Genomic DNA, 9,599 nt, shown 5'->3' with positions numbered 1-9,599 from the left:
AAGTCCATAATTTAGCAGTGAAGGTGACATTTTGGCTCTAATTTTGCCATTTCCATGCCTCGAACTTTTTCGAACTCCTCCTTGGGATTTGGTCGTATAAGCTTTATCTTTGGTCAGTGTCAACTACACACCTGGGCCATGTTAAATTGCGGAGCTTTTGAGTTTTCGCGATACGGTGAGGCCGTGGCGCCACGGCGAATTTTGATGACTCGCCATGAAAATCTTATTGCCTCTCATTCTGTCATACATTGTCCGATCTGGACCAAGAAGCACACATATGATAAGGCTCCACCCCTGAACATATTTCAACTGCCATATTTGACATCAGGGAGAGCGCCACCTAGTGGGAACAGGAAATGTCATGTTTTACACTTTGGGGTACAGTATTGTGATGGGTGACATCTGCAGCCTCAAATTTCTCCAGGAAAGCCTCAAGGAGTTGGTCTTGGGTTACAGTGAAAACTGTGACTTTTCGCGAAAGGGTGTGACCCCAGCAGCATGACGAACTTTGATGTCTCGCCATGAAGAAACAAATTAGTGTAACTCAATGAAATCCAGTCTGATCAGTACCAGACTTTACAGGCGTGATGTCAGACGTAACTTGAACAGATTGATATGCCCAATGTCAGGAATACGCAGAGCGCCACCTAGTGGGAACAGGAAATGTCATGTCTTACACTTTGTTTTACTGATTTTCACAGGTTCATCATGGCCACCTGAAAAACGGTGAATACCACCATCCGTCCCTCATGATGCTTCAGTGAGAAAATCGTGACTTTAAACTGAACGGCGCACCCTGGTGGCAACGCGGTTCACCATGAAAAATGAAGTAGCTTTTGAGGGGCTTGGAAAGTTAAAGTCTTGAAATTTGGCCCACACCTCCAATGTGATGAAGGCTTTGTTATGTGATCATTTTCATTGAATAGCGCAAAATGGATCCACAGTGCCCCCTACAAAATTTCAAAACAACAGCCCCTGCTCTGTGTTTAATGTATGAGTCTGAAACCTGGTAAGCTTATAGGAGATATCAAGATGTACAAAAAAGTCTCTTGGAGCAATATCCCAAATCCAACAGGAAGTCATCCATTTTAAAATTAATGTGTAATTTTGGCAACATTTTCCCCTCTTTTCTGGAACCGTACTTTGACGAACTCCTCAAAAGGATTTCATTATATTGACTCGATCTCCAGCGCAGGGAATCTAAAGACCTTTGTGATGTTAAATTGCGAAGCTTTTTATGTATACGGAAACGAAGTGGTCATGGCAGCTTGTAGAGTTTCAATCACCCGCCAAAAAGCAGTAATATGTTTTCACTCAAAAACTCAATGTCCAATCTCTCATCTCTCAACGTCGCAGGCACGAGTCAAGAGTCAAGCTCAGAAATATTTGATATGCCATTTGTCAGTAATGGTTAGAGCGCTACCTAGTGGGACAAAAATAATGATCATTGAATGAGATTAAATGTTAGCTAGTGGTTTGGCCATGGTGCCACAGTGAATTTTGATAAATCGCCATGAAAATTCTTTGCCTCTCATTTTATTCAAGTTTTATGGTCAATGTCATGGAACAATTCAAACATTTTTGCATGTTTTTGAATTTAAAATGTGATTCTGGCAGCATTCTGTTTTACATTTTAGGCCTTGTACTTTCCCTCATGTAACATCCTAATACACACACAAAATTGTGTTAGAAACGTGCCCTCAACCAAGAATTTAGTGTTCCATTTGGAATTTGTTTGGTCATTATGACACATTTTTCCAATTTCCAGCTTGTATACTTTTGTACTCATTGTAGAGGTCTGCGAGTCATATGGAGTTCCTTTGCCTTTCAGCTGTGGCTTCTACAAGTATTGAGTGAAAAACATAAAAACTAATAAAAACCAAATTAATTAATAGCCTTGAAACATAATATAATCTGTGCCACAGGTTCAATGTGATGGAGAAGACAGGGAAACCTCTCTTTGTGTGCGAGTGAGAGTTTGCAGTTCAAAGTTTACAGAGAGTGAGAAAAAGAAAAGTTACTGTAGCCAGAGTGTCTAAAGAGCCCGTTCTGGGTGAAATATTAGTGTTCAGCTGTATATTGTGTTCACTGGCTCCAGAGGAATAAAGTTCTGCTGGTGCATTCTTACGTCATCCCTCTCCATCTGTCTGCTAAGGTTTTGCGATTCGACGATATGGGCGATTTATTTATTTTCCCATAAGTAAGTTTGCCAATAATGATGGAGCTAATAGAAGCAGTTAACAGGATAGAAATTACAGCGCTGTTTTAACACTACATTATTTCATCTGCTAGCAAATGCACCCTCCTCAGAGTGTGCCGAAGTGCAGCGATTAAATTACTCAAATTCAAAACAGACACAAAGAAAGGCAGGAGCCTATGTTAGAAAAAATGTTTGGATGGTGGACACATACATGCTCATGCAAGTTAGTCGTGTTTGATTCCTTTGCTCGCATTATACATCTGCACAAGTAGCACATTGTTTTGGTAGTCAAATAAAATCCCAAATTGGCGACTTTATTTTTTATGGCAATTAGTTTGGACTTCTGTGTTGTAAACGTTCAAATCAGTCTGTGCATGATTACATTGCTCCGCCCATCAAAAAGTATGCACATGCATGTGTGTATATATATATATCTTATATTGTCGATTGTTGGACTTAAAATTGTCGGCAAATTGTTGGCAAATTTTTACATATCACTTAACCCTACTTTACACTTTGCTATTAGACTTTATTTGCCCAGACCAGAAAGTTAATTACCAGCTACAAGCCAAACTCGAAGCACTAATCATCACTTAGAAGCACCCTCGATATAGATGTAACTGGATCGAAATGGTTGTTGATTACTTTAATGTAAATGTAATGGTCAATAGCATGTATTAGTCTGTTATAGCCATAAGCAAGGACACCACAGGGAGTCAAACCCTATCCCAGTAAACCAGGAGTACCATTACCAGTGTCTTTTTGCTTTTTAAGGCTAAGTGGATAAAGCAAAACCTGCATTAACAACATGTGAGCATGACTACTCTGTTTGATAGCATAACTGTACTATGTGCTATTTAAAAGTGAATACTTACTGCTATCTTTAGCAAATTTTACATTTTATTTTTTCTATGTGTGATGCATAGATTGTATCTAAAAGATGAATGAAAAAACAGTTTCAGTTATTTAGAAGTCTATGGACAAAATTCCCTTCTGTGCACAAGACCCCAGTAAATTATTGTGAAATACCCAAAGACATCTACATAAAATTTAAAATATTGGGTTTATTAATTAATGGTAAAGTCACTAAATGCAGGGGAAAAAAACACTGTAATAGCAATTGGCTGAGGTTAGTCATTAAGAATGAGTGTACACAGAATTGGGCTGACTAACATATAAAACATAGCTAGAAGTGAGGTGTAACCTTTCAACTTCCCTCCCTTACCTACAGTCAGCCATTGTGATTCAGTTAAGGGACTAGATATTACAGTCCCTGATAATGCATTGCTTTAGGATAGGAGAAAGCAGAGAGGAGAGCCGGAAGGGGGGTGCCTGGTCTGGCTTCCCACACCTCCTCGCCGGTTTAGGCTGTACGCTCTACCTCCCCACTGCCTCCCAGAAAAGGGAAGAAGAGCAGAGAGGAGAAGAGCGGAATATGTCTTTTCTCTTTAACATTTACGGAGGATAACTTCTTCAAAGGGATAGAATAGGTGATAGAGAGAAGTAAGACAAAAGGGACAAGATAGGAGAGAGCAGAGAGGAGAGCCAGAAGGGGGGCGCCTGGTCTGGCTTCCCACACCTCCTCGCCGGTTTAGGCTGTACGCTCTACCTCCCCACTGCGTCCCAGAAAAGGGAAGAAGAGCAGAGAGGAGAAGAGCGGAATATTTCTTTTCTCTCGTGGTTAGCTGTGCTTTTTGTACTTTTAGGTCATTATTTACATAAATTTATACACACACACACACACACACACACACACACACACACACACACACACACACACACACACACCGTTGCTCACATTCCCCTTTATCATGTAGGAGTCTTGGATGTAAACGTACAAAAAATCCCTTCATGTTCACTAAAATACGTTGGAAAGACTACAGCTTTTACATCATAATGTGTTGTTTTAACATACACATGATCAATTAATGTGCCCTTCTCTGTGGTGGGCTGTGTTACATGTTGAATGAATCCTTTGTCTGTGACAAACTTGCAAATACTTGAAGATTTTAGAACATTGTCATTAAAATCTCCCATTACTACTACTGTATTACTTTTTTTATCTAGCCAATCAAGTAACTTTCCTAGGTTTTGTTTAAACAGTGCCATGGTATAAGAAGGAGGCCGATAAATAACTGCTATTAAAATATTCCATGTACAATAGTTGCAAAGTAAACATTCTAAATTGGCATCTGGTATAGCTATAATTTCAGATGTCAAACTGTCTGCAGTATACATGCCAATGCCACCATGCTGTTGGCTTTGTGTTTCAATAAATGTTGGGTTACTTCTAGTGTAAGATGCACTTCGTGGATTATGCTGACACCTATAACCGTCAATTTTTACAGTGTCTAATGAAGAATCTGCAGACATCCATGTCTCTGTAACAGCAATACAGTTAGGCTGCAAATGCTGTGTGCACAATACCGGATCAGCTACATGCAGAGTTAAATTCTGCACATTCATTAACATGATTTAATGAATGTGCACATGTGATTTCACACATGTGAAATCATGTGTCTTAGTACATGCTGTATTTTCAGACAAAAATTGGGGCATTCTTTCGATTACATCCTTTACACCACCTTTAGTGTAAATTGCTTTTTCATTGAAATCTTGAATTATTAAACCTGACAAACTCCTAACACGACTTAAGGCAACATATATCTGCCCTGGAGCAAACACATTTTTAAGAGACACTACCGCATCATCAACAGTAACTCCTTGTACCTTATGTACTGTACAAGCCCATGCAAGTTTCAGTGGAAACTGCCGCCGCAATCCACTTTTCTCAGCTACCTTTTCTTCTTCTGCTTCAATACCTGTAGAGCCTATTTCAACTGCTGGGTGATACACAGTTTTTCCTCCTTTGTGCACCTATATGATTGTCATCGAATTTTACAAAAATGGTTTTAGGAAGCTTCTTGTCCTCAGTAACATAAACTATGTGTGTTACCGTACCACATACACCATTAACAAGACCATCCATTACATCTACATTTTTACACAACATTACCCTTGCACCTTTCCCCAAGAGAAGCTTTTCATCCAAACATTATATGTTTTGGCATGATGTCCAGTTTTTAACTCCAGTCTCCCTGTTTTCTTACTATTGAGAAAATCCTGAGCAGGTATCTCAACATAATCAGGACACATCTTAAACAACTGCTGCATATTATGCTCATTTACTTGTTTGTTTGTTGGAAAAATGTGTAAAGCTGAGCTAACTTCACCAGTTTCACAATGTTTCAAGCTTTTAATGTCCTTTTCTAATAATGGAGCCCCTTTAACGTGAGTTCTTAACCTGTTTAATAATTCTGCAAACCCAACATCGCTCTGCCTTACTATTTTTTTTTTTTTAGTTCTACAACCCTAAATAGACTAGACCACAAGTTCATACCAACACTCTCAACATACAGGGGTTTTCCTTTTACTGGAGGCAACTGAAAAAAGTCTCCAACAGTAATAATACTAACATTTCCAAAAGGCGAAAAGTCTCCAATTTGTTTAATCTGTCTTAATCTACCATGGATGTAAGCCATTAGTCTCTGATCAATCATGGAGATTTCATCAATTATCAGGATCTGCAGATCACAATATTTAGCACGTAGGCAATTTAACTTTTCCTCACCCAGAGGGGTGTAAGGTAAGCGGACATCTTTACCAATGCTAAATGTGTTGTGGATTGTTGTTGCATGTAAGTTATATGCAGCAATCCCAGTAGGCGCAGTTAATAAAACACAAACATTTTCAGGATGACGACACATTGGTCACAATAACCTTGCTGCTTCATAGTGAATTGCTTTAATTAAATGGCTTTTCCCTGTTCCTGCACCTCCAGTAATAAATACATGCAATGGATCTGGGTTTTTGCCTACTGTCTTATCCAAGCACCACTGCCTAATCTGATAAAAGACTGAAAGCTGTATCTCATTTAGAGATCTAATTAAAGCCAAACCATCACTTCTGGGCATAATATCATTTCTCTTATCTAAATGTGAAACCTGTTGGCTGCACACAGCTAAATCTGGAATATTCTCATTGTCTTCTTCCGCTATTTGGTCTTTATCTTTCCATTCCTGCTCACACTCTAAACGCTCCAACACCTGTTCTGGACAAAGCTCACACCAGGCATCTTCTGTTACACCATCCAAATCAATTGTATTCTGAATATTATCCAGTTTATTTGCATTTATTTCAAACTTACGTCTATTTGCATCAACAACTGATTTCACTGAATGTAGACATCCATCGCTAAACTTCACAACGCCATTCTCGTAAAACTGTTCAAATGTTGTATAGTTTGAAGGCTTTAGTTCCTGATCTACACGATATGGCAAAAACAACTGCATAATACTCTGATAAAACAATTCAGCATTTTTAGTCTCTGAAAATCGCGCATAACGAACAACTGCAGGTTGTGACCGTGTTCTCTTAGTAACAAAACAACAACTGTATTGGCTTAGTGGATTTTTCATTTTTACTCAAAACACGATATTCGGAGGCAAATGTGGCCATGCACATATCATTAAAATCACTGTTTTTTGGTCTATTCTTATACAATACTAGTCATCCACATGTCCTCTGCTGTTAAATCCTGTGATGTTGCTTTTTGTCTTAACACCTTTAAGGGCAAACTCATTTTAACTACACTGTCCCCTGTTGGCACAAACACAACTTTCCTAGAACATTATTTTAGATGCATATTTGTTAGCCTATACACAGCCTCCTGAGCACTAACATCTCTGTTTTGAAGGTATACACTGCCTAATGACTTCAAAGCCTCCCTTGCACTAACATTTCCATCTTTATATGCTTCCTCCTGAGCATTACCTAACAACAAACCCATCTCTTTTTCAGATTTTGACATGTAAGAAATTATATAAACACAGCAGGCATAAGCATCAATTACAAATTGAATATCCAAATTAGCATTGTAACATTTCAACAGTGGCTTACTATATTGATTTATCCAAACCTCGTTTACCTGCCTTTTCAACACAACATGTGTTTTTCGACTAAAGCATTTGTATGCATCCTCGAAGGTTGCCTGATTCATACCTAAACTCTGAAACAAATGCTCCACACTTTCAAAACTCCTACTCTCATCTGAAAGAGCCTTCTTGATTGTTGTTAAGATATCACTTGCGTGCTTTCTTCTCATCTTAATAGAGTCTTGCTGATGCTGACTTTCACAGGCACATTGTTGTGAATCATCTTCTCTCTTATCGACTTGACACTTGCATATTTGCTCGGAAACATCACTTTTCCTACGACATATAAATGTTCGACTGGATGGTGGCCTGGGAAAATTAAACCGGCAAACTGTGTTCTTTTTTTTTTGCAAGTTTTAGAATGCCGCTTTGAATGCTGTTGTACAGATGAGACAATGTCCAATAAAGTTTCATCTTGTGAAGGCAATTCACATGTTACATATTCATCAATAAACTGAATCACCTCTTCATCTGTATTTTTATCAATCTGCCGAGCATTCTCAATCCAAAACAGACAGTGCACATGAGGTGAACCTCGCTGTTGAAATTCCACTCTGTAATCCTTAATCTTACCAATCGGATGCAATGGAGACATGAGTACCTCCTTCAGAAAACAATGCCACCGAAAGTCAAACATCCTTGCTGCAGTCACAGGATTTCGACGCAGTAAATCACACCTGTCTGCCCACTCTAACTGTTCAACTGTTTCTGTTCTACCTTGCTGATTCAAAATACTATAAAGAAGATTTGTCCATCGCATGTCAGCTGACGAAAATGAACAAAACCAAGTGGGGATACCAAGCTGACGAACACAAGCTAAGAGGTCACGCTGTGCTGCCTGCCAAAAAGCTGGAGTACCTCTAATAGGTTTAAGAAAACGGTACCCATCATCAAACTCCAACAACTTCTTCAAAGACTCTTCATCTTTCAATAACTCATGGCTAACGTTCTGATATGTACAATCACCTTTTCCTTTTCGCAATGCTATTGAAACATTTGAGATAACCTGTTCAATCTCAGACATATACTGAGCAAAAAAAGATATATTCGGCATTTTGTGCAAACCTGCCATCAGCATGTAAAATTCGGTTATTAAAATAACGGGACAATGTCAAACGCTTCTCTCTGTTTTCATGATACGTATTCACCCCCTTTGGAAACAACACTGGGAAACATTTGGCTTCATTTGCATGATCAGAAAGTAATTTTACAGGATTATTCCCTTCTGCTGGAGCTAGATTTAATATGTTAGTAAAATATTGATCTAGTGCTTCCTGTCCAATATCAACAGGCATGAGACATGTGTCCTGAAACATACAGTGCTGCTGTCTGTCATGCAAAAGCTCATCATCAACATTTGAAGATGCAACACTGCTTACAGCATTTTTATTGCTCTCCTCTTCCAGAGCTTCATCTTGTTGCATACAAAAGTGATTTTGCCAACTTTCATTGAATTCTACATCTTTATAATGCACATTTGACTCTTTTAAATATTGCAAAGCCTGTCTTATGTGGATAGTGTCAACAAACTGGTATTGATAATGGCCTTTGTAAGTTAACTTGCGCTTTAGTTTTACTGGTAATAAAGAGCCTTCCATGCTAGAACGGGGTAAGACATTGGTGGTTTCTACAATCTTTGCTGGAACACATGTCACTGGTCCATGTACTCCATTTTGTCCACCCTTAGGTAAGGCTAGCATTTTCATAAATGGTATATGTAAAGCTATTAAATGTTGTTCTAAGCTATTTAAACATGCCAATTCAGGTGGAATTGGATGCACTTCTAAATGATTTTTTACAGACTCTGGAGGCACTTAATTTTTATTAATTTTATAATGGCATGTATAACAGATCCACAGTTTAGCTTTAGCTGTGTCCAACCAGTGACATGGATTTACACAATCTTTATTACATTTGTGTAAATAATCTTCAGTTATACATTTTTCTGCAATCAGTGCTGCAGTTTTAGTTTTGTTATAATAGCTTTTTTGACAATGTAACACCTGATGTCTAAATAACAACCTATGGCAGACACAGCAAACAAAATCTGGTCCATCTTTTACTTTATCTAAAAATTTTGTCATCACAAAATCAGACTGCTCTGCCTTTTCTTTCATTTTCTGCCTTTTTAATTTGACACCAGCAATAACACGCATCTTATGTTCTGGATTTCCATGATACTTTCTAGCTGCCATTGCATTTATTTTTTTCCTGTGCAACTCATTTGATCTGTATTTACTAATGCTCATTTGCTTTACCTTTTCTTTATGCAACACATTTTGTTTATATTTACTAATGCTTATTTGTTTTAATCTTGTTTTACGCATGACATGTTCATTGTAGGTCATTTGACTTTGTAAACATCGTTTAGTTTTTAAATACTTTGAAAAACAATAGTTAGTATT

The 9,599-nt window shown here is 38.2% G+C and overlaps 1 pseudogene; it reads right to left on the bottom strand.

The window, feature by feature from the left end:
• Positions 1-4,009: 4,009 nt before the first annotated feature.
• Positions 4,010-9,521, bottom strand: LOC146362443 (uncharacterized; annotated as a pseudogene).
• Between the last annotated feature and the right edge of the window lie 78 nt (positions 9,522-9,599).

The sequence above is a fragment of the Perissodus microlepis genome, chromosome 22 (genome assembly GCF_051167445.1).
Source record: "Perissodus microlepis isolate ML-2025 ecotype Zambia chromosome 22, ASM5116744v1, whole genome shotgun sequence".
In the NCBI taxonomy this organism is placed as follows: domain Eukaryota; kingdom Metazoa; phylum Chordata; class Actinopteri; order Cichliformes; family Cichlidae; genus Perissodus; species Perissodus microlepis.
Note: the sequence above shows the minus strand (reverse complement) of the source record. Positions and strands in the feature narration are given on the sequence as shown.